Source organism: Penaeus monodon, unplaced genomic scaffold (genome assembly GCF_015228065.2).
Source record: "Penaeus monodon isolate SGIC_2016 unplaced genomic scaffold, NSTDA_Pmon_1 PmonScaffold_11333, whole genome shotgun sequence".
Lineage (NCBI taxonomy): Eukaryota > Metazoa > Arthropoda > Malacostraca > Decapoda > Penaeidae > Penaeus > Penaeus monodon.
This window is the reverse complement of record NW_023640085.1, coordinates 1-11084: the sequence shown is the minus strand read 5'-3', so window position 1 is coordinate 11084 and position 11084 is coordinate 1. Positions and strand designations below refer to the sequence as shown.

General features: G+C 41.8%; 1 non-coding gene across 1 annotated transcript; it reads left to right on the top strand.

Moving 5' to 3' along the window:
* Positions 1-558: 558 nt before the first annotated feature.
* Positions 559-759, top strand: LOC119568890. Its single transcript, XR_005228179.1, has one exon. It is a non-coding gene; the product is annotated as a U2 spliceosomal RNA (small nuclear RNA).
* Positions 760-11084: the final 10325 nt, after the last annotated feature.

Below are 11084 nucleotides of genomic sequence, written 5' to 3'. Positions count from 1 at the left end.
AATTTTCCTGCATATGAAAAATCAAAAATATAAACGAAAGTATGGTTTTGTGTGCGGTCCTTTTTTAAGTGAAAAGTATGCATGGCATGTACGTGCGGGGGGACGCGTTTTTAAAAGTGTGCGGGTAAAAAAGGTTTAAAAAATTTTCATATAGAAATTTAGCCCTTTGGGGCATATGAGTTAGCGGGCCCTGTGTCTGTGGGAAAAGGAAAAAGGTGGCCGGCAGGGAATGTGTTTTTTAAGGGCGCGTGGAAATATTTTAAATTTAAAGAGGTTTGTGAAGTTGGTAAAAGGGACGCTAAAAGTTTTTTCCCCATATGTACTTTCTTTAAGTCCGATAAATTTTTTCCAAAACTTTGCCCAACCCCAGAAAACAGTTTTTCATACAAAAAATTTTCCCTATACAGGAAACATTCCCCTAACCCAAATAAAATTTTTTTAATAACTTAAAAACGTCTTTTGTGTTTACCCCCTTTTTAAACCTATAAAGAGCATCACAAGAAAGCCCTCAGAAAAAAAAAAATTTTTTGGACACTTCCCAAAACCCATGTTTCCCCTATCGCTTCTGGGCCTTTTGGTTTAAGATCAAAGTGTATATTTTTCTTATAAGTTAAATATTTTTGTACAAATCCCCGGGTGGGATCTACGATTTTTAAATTGATTTTGGGAAAAAAGGCGAAAGTGTTTAGGGGCTTGCTCCCCTTGCCGGGGATGGGCCCCGGTTTATTGCAGTACCCCCGGGGGATTGGTCCACTCCCCCCGGGGGGGATATCAAAAATTAATTTACTTGTACGCATTTTACAAATTTCAAATTAGCCCCTTTCTCTTTTTCAGTGGTATTCACTAGCTTCAAGAGACTAGTTGACGCTTAAGGGTTTAATTCATCCCCGTCGAAATTGCCCAGTTTAAAGCAGTTTAGCTAGAAAAATTAAAAAACACTTTCTGCAAATAAAAACGAAATTTAAAAAGGGTTTCTGAGAAATGGCCCAAATTTTTTGCAGTACCCCCTAAATTCTTTCCCAAACTCTCCGGCAAAATAATTTCTTTAAAAAAACATATCAACTAATTTTAAATTTATTTATATATATCAAAGGGAAGGCTACGATCACATTCATACATTAAAAACCATTTGCCTTCCCCCTCCATGTATACCCCTCTTTAGTAACTTAGGGATGCGAAACTATAAAACGTAAAATATGAATCATTTTTTTGATTCCCTTTCATTCACGGCTTTTGGGTTACCGTCACAGAAATTTTAAAAAGGGGAGTGCAGGAAATCGGTATAATAATTTTACTTAGGGGCAGTACTAAAAAATGAGGATCCAAAGTAGACAAATCAATTTTTAACTACATCTAAAGTTTTACTTGGGAAGGTAAGCCCCAAAATTTTCTACATTTTCGAACAAAAATTTCTGTTTTAAAACTCAATAACAAGTGTTGACACTTCGTTTTTCTAGAAAAACGTTGAAATTTTTTTTTTGTTCCCCGTTATCATCAGGAAATTTTTCAAAAAAAATTTAAAAACTTCTTTCTGATTGAATTCAACCCCTCAGCCCGTGACCACCTTGAACATCGGTAAAAACCCAGTCGAACGGTCCTAATTCCAAGACAACACTTTTGGGGCCCCTTCCCCTCCAAAAGGGTTACCCTAACCCGCCCCCTCGTGGTTTACTAATCCCGGGGAATCTTTGGGGGAAAAAAAAACCGGGGAATCGCTCTTCTTTTTTTTTCTTTGCTGGATTTTGGTTATAAAAACCCGCGGCATGTGGCCCCCCAAAGGGTATTAAACCCAAAGGATCCCATTCATTTACCCAAACTAGTAAGGTTTTAAAATTTTGGGCTCCTTAGAAAAACGATTTTCCCTTTCTTACTTTTTTTTTTTTTTTCACTGATAAAAGATTTTAGTTGTGAAATCTTTTCTTTTTAAACTGAAATAATTTATTATATTTTGTTTGGGGATTATAGATTTTACCTGCTGTTAATTTTGTGATCTATTGTCAGGTTTGAGCTGCTGTCGGCATTTTGGAGGGGATTCTTTTTTTATGGTGTCAATCTTGTAGGTTGGGCCCTAAGGCGGGCTTGTTTTATTATTTTTCTATGAACCCTAGTTTGCTTGTTTGTAGTTGCAAAAGTTTCATTGTGACGTTTTTTTTGAAAAGCCTGTAGGCCTTTTTTTGCGTATGCGCAGCGCCCTGGGGCAATCTGGTGTCCACCATGGAACTTATGCGTACTTTTCATCAATGGTTCTCAGCAAGTTGAGTTGACGCTCCTTTGTGAAGGGCCCCGCCTCCCCTTTTTACTTAAAATTTTGGGTGCAAAGGGCGTTTCACTTGTCGCAGAAATCAAAAAAAAGGGAAAGATGTCGTTTCCCAACGAGCGCAATGGTGTGCCCAGGCACTTGGGCTTTGATGAAGAGCCCAAATGTAGGTAAATAAAGCTAAAATTACCGGTTTTATGCCCACCCGGTCGGATACCATGCAGAGGACAGACAGACCATTAATAACTTAATTATTTGCTCCCCTTACCATCCACCCCGGGGAATCCATAAGATGATGAGCATTAAAATCACCTAAAATTACTTTTATTTTGTGGCGGGGAATCCTGAGGAGCAAAGGCTATCATAGATTATCACATTATAGGTGGACAATAAGCTGAACATATAGTGATACATGCCCCTAAATTTTTACTTTGCATGCGACAAATTCCAAAGCAGAAAATAGTCACTTTAATAAAAGGGGGGCTTTTGGGGATGTACATGGCGACTCCGCCCCCACCCCCACCCCCACGTCCTTCCCACATAAATGGTAGTTCCCCAGTGAAAGACCTCGTCAGGGGCAAAAGGGGTTAAAGGGATTTTTTTGCAGAACATAATACGGGAGCATAAGACGAGGTTATAATTTAAGGTCATTTTTTTAGAATAAGAAGCCTCCGGGCTAGACAGTGGGAAGTGCAGCCTTCATCCCAGGGTCGGGGGTTCCCCCCCCGCCCAGGCGCGAGAAGTTTTAACAGTCGCCTGAGGTTACTGCTGTGGCTGGGGCCCACAGGGGTAAGGGCGGTTTCAGCCGAGTCACACCTGCTGAACAGGAGCGAGTCGGCATTAGTCGTCGACACAGGCGGGCTCCCCCCATGGGATAGCCCGGGCGAGGTAAAAATGATAGGGTTTACCCTTAGATCAAAGACTTCGACAGTTCTTTATAATGGTGATGCGAAAATTACTTTTAGGGGGCTGGAAGTCCCTTGCCGCCAGTTTAATTTTTTTTTTAGGAGGGAGGCTCCTCTCCCTCGATTCCCGGGGACCTCTCGGGGGGTTCAGAGACAGAAGCCTCCATGTCCCCCACCCCCCTTTGGCGAGGGAGAGATCACAGATTGGACCTGCTACCTCTCGAGAAGCGATCGCGACCCAGACGAAGTTTACGGGAGCCCCCGGACGGGAGGTGCGACCCAAAACTGTGATTCGGTATCAGCCCCCTTAGGATGTTTATCGGGGGTTGAGCAGTCTTGATGACAATTTTAGTCTTTGATTACTTTAATATTTAGTTTTTATCGGTTTGATCAGAAATTTTCTTTATCCTTAGCTGCAAGCTGGGGACTGACTTTATTGCACTAGGGTGATGTGTTACTGCGCAGATAGGATTTTGGGGGTTTGTGTGTCAAACTTCCATTTTCCTTTTAGCTCAGTATAACTAACCATGTTTTCTCTATAGCTAAGCTCAGTTCCTTCTTCAGGATGCTGTATCAGCAGACCCTGATGATGGGGACCCCACAGTTAGCACTTTTGGAAAATGGTAGTACAGGATGGTGTCATGGGTTCAGCACATTTAGGGAAAAACACATTACTTGAGTCTTTATCAATACATCAAATGAGGTGTGTCCGATTTTTTGGCATCTATACAATGCACGGGTTTTTGGATGTAAGGTTGACCTGGACACTCTATTCAACTTTGACATATCAGGGATTTTTTTTAAAATAAATATAAAAAAGCAGTTCAGTCTTCGTTCACAATTAACCCCAGCCTTTGGGAGGGGAGCAGTACATTCTAGTCCCCGGTCCCAACCCCGGGGGTAAGGGGGAAGGTTGTGACAGGAAGGGCACCCGACGTAAAACTGTGCTCCAAACCCAAAAATAAATCAGGCGGAAATTTTTTTTCAAGTATGGCAAAGGGGCCCCCCGTAGGGAGCGCGAGGACTTTCGCCGTACATCGTGGAAATGGACAGGGACCGTAAAGAGCGAATAGGTAAAGAAGTTACCCCATAGGAGGGGGGAGGGGCAGAAGAAAGAAAATGAGACGATGGGTTTTTGAAGTTTGGAACACTGAATGGGGGGTATGACAGCGAGGACCCACGAATGGGGGGCCCTGATGGAGGGGAGAAAGGTAAGAATCATGTGTTGCAGGAGAAAAAAGTGGAGGGGGTAAGGCCCAAAAGAACTTGGAAAGGATTTAAATGTTCTACTAGGAACGATGGAAGAAAAAAAAGGTTGGAATGTTTGGATGAGGAACTAAAGAAGGGGGTATAGAAGTGAAAAGATCTTCAGCCGAATATCTGGTTAAGATGGGAGGGTAAAAATGGTGGGAACATCATGAGTGTGTAGGGGCCCAAAAAGGTTGTGCGGGACGAAAGAAGGAGAATTTTTGGGGAGGAGTTGGACAAGGGGAAAAAAATTCCAGCTGAGGGAAAAAATAGGATAGGGGGGATTTCAAGGGACACTTGGTGGGTTAACCGGGCAGAGAAAAACGGGGAAAATTTGGTTATGGTACTAAAATGGGGTGGGAAAAAACCGTGACATTCGCGTGAGGCAAAATTGTGGATCTTTAAAAACACTTTCTATAAGAAACCCATGGGCACAAGATACTCCCAAAGGGAAGCACTCAGTCACAAATAGTTTACACCTCTGCGCTCTTGACAAAATACGAAAGATGAAAAGAAATTTTTGGGGGAAAAACCCAAAAACCCAAACAGACCAGTCATTTGCACACTTAAAAATTTGTGAAGTAAAAAACCCCAGACGAAGCAAAACCAAAAAAAATAAAGGGGGGAAGCTAAAAGAAGCGCAGAGCAGAGTGATTTAAGAAAAGGGTTAAGAGACCTAGAAAGAGAGACGGGAAAGAGAGGTGTGATGGGAAACAATCGCAAAAGACATGCGGGACTGGGAGAAAAAAGTCTGGGCAAAACCCCCGGGAAGGGCAAAGGCGGGGAAAGGAGCGTGGTGGTGGGTGATGAAGTCCAGAGAAGAATTAGGAGAAAAAGGAAGCAAAGAAAAAAACTTTTTGAAGATCCATCTAAAGAGAACAAACCTTACTACAAAACAAAAAAAAGGAAAAAAAGGCGTGGCAACTTTTAAAAAAAAAAAGGAAAGGGCATATAACCAACTTACGAAGCCTTGATAAAAAACAGAAGGGTAAAAAAAAGGACTTAAAATGCTAAAAAAGGGGAAAAAAACCGAAAGACATCTATCAAAAAAAAGGTAAAAGAACGATGAAGGGAATGTGTTAACAAATGATGAGGAATTCAAAAAGGTGGGGTTTTGTATTTATAAGTCATGAAAGAAGAAAATCCAGGGGAAACAGTGAGGAGGAAAAGTTGGGGGAAACCGGTGAGGTGGGAAACCCTCAGACGAGAGGTGAGAAGAGCGCTAAGGGGAAAAGAAGGGGAAAGCAGTGGGACAAAAAAATTTTCCAATTGAAGCATGGAAGGCCTTGGTGAAGAAGGAGTAATATCCCGTGCTCAAGCTCAACAAGATTTTCGAAAGAAGAAAAAACCAGAGTGTCGGGGAAAAAGTTAATCCGTCCCTATCTTAAAAACAAAGGGACACATGGCCTGGTAACACCCAGGATAAAACTCATGGCCACAGCAGAAAATTTTTAAAGTTGATTGGCACCGATAAGGGGTGTGGGAAACAGTGAAGAGCAGTTTTGGGTTCATGGAGGGGAAGTCCCTCCGATGCCATTTTGCGCTGAGGAAGTGCAGGAGAGATACAGGAAGTCAAAAGAGCTGCATGGAGTATTTTCGATTGGAGAAAGCATACGACGGGTGCCCCGGGAAGAGATGATGTGGGTTTTTGAGAAAGAAGAAGTCCAGAGAAGACCGGTTGGCAAGACATGTAAAGGAAAGTGAGACAGTGGGGGGGTGCGTGGCAGGGCAACAGAGCCTTCATGGGGAAGTAGGGTTTTTCACCAGGGCGGCATTTGCCCCTTCGTGTTTTCTATCATGGATACCCTGACAGACGAATTAGGAAGGAGGCCCCATGGGGCATTTTGTTTTCTGATGATTTAGTATTTGTTTGAAGAGAAGGGGCCTGGAAGTGGACCGGGAGGTGGACAATGGATTGGAGAAGGGGAAGAAAGTGTCAAGAGCAAAGACAGAGTACATGTGTTTAAATGGAAGGCAAGGAGGGGGCGTAGTGGCGACCCAAAACTCCAGAAGTAAAAAAGGGAATTTAGTATTTGGTAGTCTGCTACAATCGGATGGAGGTTTTTCGAAAGGAGTCAGCAAAGGATCCAAACAGGCTGGAATAATTTGGAAAAGAATGTTGGAGTGTGGCGGGCAAAAAGGGAACCCAAAAAGTGAAGGGAAAAATACACCAAACGTGATCCCGCGCAAAGCTTATGGGTTAGAAAAAGTCCCTCAAAACCAAAAAAATTAATGAAGAGATTTGGGGGGGCTGAAATGAAAATGTGTAGATGGGGTGTGGGTTTTTTACTATGAAAGACAGGGTAAGAATGAGGAAACGGGAAAGAAGGGGTAACAAATTCGGGGGGGGAAACAGAAGAGGAGATTGAGGTGGTATGGGATTTGAAGAGAAGAGGGAGAATTACGTGGGGGCAGAGAAGTTATTGGAACCCCCGGGAAAAAGAGGGAAAAGGGGCGTCGAAGCAACGGTGGAGGCACAAGGCAGAAAGCAGTCCATTTGGGGCAAAGGAGATTGACCTCAGGGCAGAAGGGCTGGAAGAATTTGTATCCCCCGCAGCGACCCCCTATAAATGGGAAAAGCTCGAAGAAGAAGAAAAGTCTTGTTTACACTTCCCCTCCTTCTTGGCTACAATTAAGTCCACGACATCTTGGGCCTCAGCTCTCGAGAATTTTACTTCTTCCCTGTCTCAAACCTGTGAAAAATTTTCCCTTACAGGGATTTTTGGCCTATAGGAAAAAGTTTTTAACTCGAAAATCATGAATTTGCGCACCTAAGTAAATCCTTAAACGGGAGTTATATTTTACTTAAACAAAAAGGCTTTCCCCTCGCATTTTTTTTACAAATAAAAAAACGCCGCCACTTGACCATCAAGCCCCTTTTTGATGATAAGGGGGGTTACGTCAAAAACGACGATTTTATTCACGCATTTACATGCAAAACCTTTGGTTTTTAGTGGGGATTTGAAAATGTCTTTTCGTTGTCATAGTGGTTTTCATAGTCGAAATTTGTCAAAGGGGGTCAGAATCGCCTCTCCCCCTTGGAAGAAGGGGTTTGCCCGGGGATCATTATGGGGATTGGGCCAGGTCCGACCCCTTGGGTCAAGCCGTAGTCCTGAAGGGATTAAAAAAATCCTAATTTGGTATAACCTAAACAATAGTTAAGAGAATAAGGGAGTTTTCTTTCCTTTCCCCCCCAGTGGGGGGCCGGTGCCAACTTTCCTAGAGAAGGACGGTAAATTTACAAGGACCCCCGGGAGGGTCAGGGAAAAATCTATTTAAGGGGGAAAATTTTTGAATAGAAAAAGGCGCCAAAAGGCCCCCCCCGACATGGGCCTCCCCACCATGGGTCAAAGCCCAAAGTGCTACCTAGGTAAATGTGTGTGGGTGTGTACATGTGGATGGGGGGGAATAGTGTGTGAGGTGTGGTGTTGAAGTCTGTGATACATTGTTATTTGTGACAGATGCTAAATGTAACATTAGTATGTGTGGGAATGAACATATTAAACGTGTGTGTACCCATGTGTCATGTGTAAACATGAGCGTGATTACAGTGTGTGATGTGTAAAAGTGTACATGGTGACAAATATTAGTGTACATGATGTCCAGCAGGAAAAAAGTGTGCGTTTTTATTAGTGGGACGTTGTTTTACATGTAGTACTAATTTTTATGTTTACACGCAAAGTATGTGGCTAGTGTTTTTGGCATGTTTGCACTAGTGCTTGTGTGTGTGGTTGTGTGTGTGGTTTTGTTGTTGGGTGTGTGTGTGTGTGGTGGTTTTGTGTGTGTGTGTGTGTACGTGTGTACGGGTGTGTGTACGTGTGTGGGGGTGTTGTGATGTGTGTGTGTGTGTGTACATTTGGTTTTGTGTGTGTGTTGTGTTGGTGTGTGTGGTGTGATGTGTTGTTATGTGTGTGTGCGGTGTACATGTGTTAGTGTGTGTGTAATGTGTGCTGGTGTGTGTGTACTGTGTGTGTGTTGTGTGTACTGTGTGTGTGTGTGGTGTGTTGTGTGTTGTGTGGGGTGTTGAATTTGGGTGTGTGTCGTGTGTGTGTGTTGTTGTAATGCGTTTTGGGGTGGTGTGTCAGGGGTGGTGTTGTGTTGTGTGTGTGTGTGTGCGTGTGTGTGTGGGGTGTGCGTGTGTGTGTGTGGTGGGCGGGTGTGTGTTGTGTGTGTGTGTGTGTGTGTGTACTTTGTTTTGTGTGTGTGGGGTGTACAGTGTGTTGGTGTGTGTGTGTGTGTGGTGTGTACATGTGTGTGTGTGGTATGTTTACGTGTGTGTGTGTGGTGTGTACATGGTGTGGTGTGTGTACTGTGTGTTGGTGTGTGTGTACATGTGTGTTGGTGTGTGTGTGTGTGTGGGGTATGTGTGTGTACATGTGTGTTGGTGTTGTGTGTGTGTGTGTGGGGTGTGTGTGTGTTGTGTGTGTGTGTTGTGTGTTTGTGTGGTGTGGGGTTTTGGGGTGTAGGTTGTGTTGGGCTGTGGGTCTGTTTTGGATGGTGTGTGTGCGTGCATGGTGTGTGTGCGTGCATGGTGTGTGTGCGTGCATGGATGTGTGTGTGGGGTGTGTGTGTTTGTGTGTGGTGTTTGTTGGTGTGTGTGTGTGTGTGTGTGTATGTGTGTGTGTGTGTGTGTGTGTTTTGTGTGTGTGTGTGTGTGTGTGTGTGTGGGGTGTGTGTGTGTGTGTGTGTGTTCATGGGTGTGGATATGCGTGTAGTGTGTTTTACGTGTGTGTGTGGATGTGTGTAACATGTGTTTTTGGGATGTGGTGTAATGTGTGGGGGGCATGTGTACACGTGTATATGGGTGTGCATATGTGTAATGGCTGGTGTACACGTGTGTGGGGTGTATGTGAAGTACATATGCGCACATATACAAATTGATAATTGGCCGAATCATTATTTTGCTTTCAATGCATCTTATTTCGGTACCATGTTACACTATGTATATAACCCATCTACGCCTTGCATGTCTCTATATATCACATTACATGCGTGCTTTCCAGCCCCTAAGGCGTGCGACTGCGGATACTTCGGTGTAGATAAGGGCAAAATTACATTGATTATGGCCGAAAATTTCATATTGTGTTCAATGACCTCACTTTAAAAAACAATAGTGATAATGCTTAAAGCAGTATTAGTAATAGCAATAGTAAACGCTAACAGTTGTTAAAAATACTTATAAACGATGATAATTTAATTGTCAGTATATATGATAATGATATGACTGTGATAATGAAAAGGATAATGTAATGATGTTTGAGGCGTGATCGTAATTAATAGCAGGCAACCGCAATCGGAAATGGTTTCTAGCTGCGGCACCATAAATATATATATTGGAGTAAGAAATAATTTGAAGAAAACACCCGCTCGTACGGCTAATTCAAGCGTTATGAAAAAGGGTTTCACCGATCTAAAGGTGTCTTATCGCAAATTAGGGAACACTATTCGCTTATTTACCCCCTCCCCCAACAATAAAAATTTCGTGGGAGTGGTCTCATGCGCAGCATTTTATTTCGGTAAGTAATTTCGTATACTGGAAAACAAGCAAATCTTACGAAGCTAGTTACCTAACGGGAAAAAAAAAACCTTAAATAAACAATGGTTTTCCGACTACGGTCATTGTCTCGTAAATGCCTTTGTTAACAACTAAATAGGTGTAACGTATCAATTCACACACACATCAAAAACTCACCGCCAATTGTACGTAAAAAGTACTAAAAATACTAAGGATATGTGAGACTTACCTTTCTGTAGTTTAGCTTTCTTCCATTGTATAATGTGGTGGCGGTGACTTATTTACTTTGCTAGGCCTTCATGCATAATAGATAACTCTGTTTCAATATAACTTGCCCCTCGTTCCACTACATAAAAGACATACACGTACACACTTTATGATTTCAGAAGCAATCCACTCTTGAGAAAACAATTACATTCCTGTTCTTGAGAAAACAATTACATTCCTGTTCCAGTATATATTCTTACGTAACAAGTATCACACATTGACAAGAAACAAGTACAGTCTCATATACCTTAATTCTGTATCACGCATTGACATTATATGTATTGTAGCGTCTCACAAACACTACATGGCTTCGAATTTCACTTATTCACTCTTTTCTTAGTCAAGGACAACTGACAAATTTCCCTGTGACAAGGAATTGAAAGAACAACCCACTATTGACATTCGTCTCTCTCATTGGCTAGTTTCTGTAAACACTGCCGACGGCAACGACAGTCCGGTGTTCTCATTGGTAGACTCGTGATATCTGACGCTCTCATGGCTATCTTGTGTAAACATTGTCGTAGATATGAAAAGCTGAAAGTACATTAAACTTTGTATGCGTGTGCGTGTGTGTGTGTGTGTGCGTGTGCGTGTTCGTGCGTGAGTGTGTGCGTGTGCCTATGTATGTCTATGGATATGTGTATATATGTATATATGTGTATATGTGTATATATGTGTATATGTGTATATATGTATATATGTATATATATATATATATATATAATATATATATATAATCATAAATATTATATATATATAATATATATATAATATAATATATATAGAATATATATATAAATCTATATTATATATATAATAATCTCATATATAATAATATATATATATATATAATAATTATATAAATGTATATATATATATATATATATATATA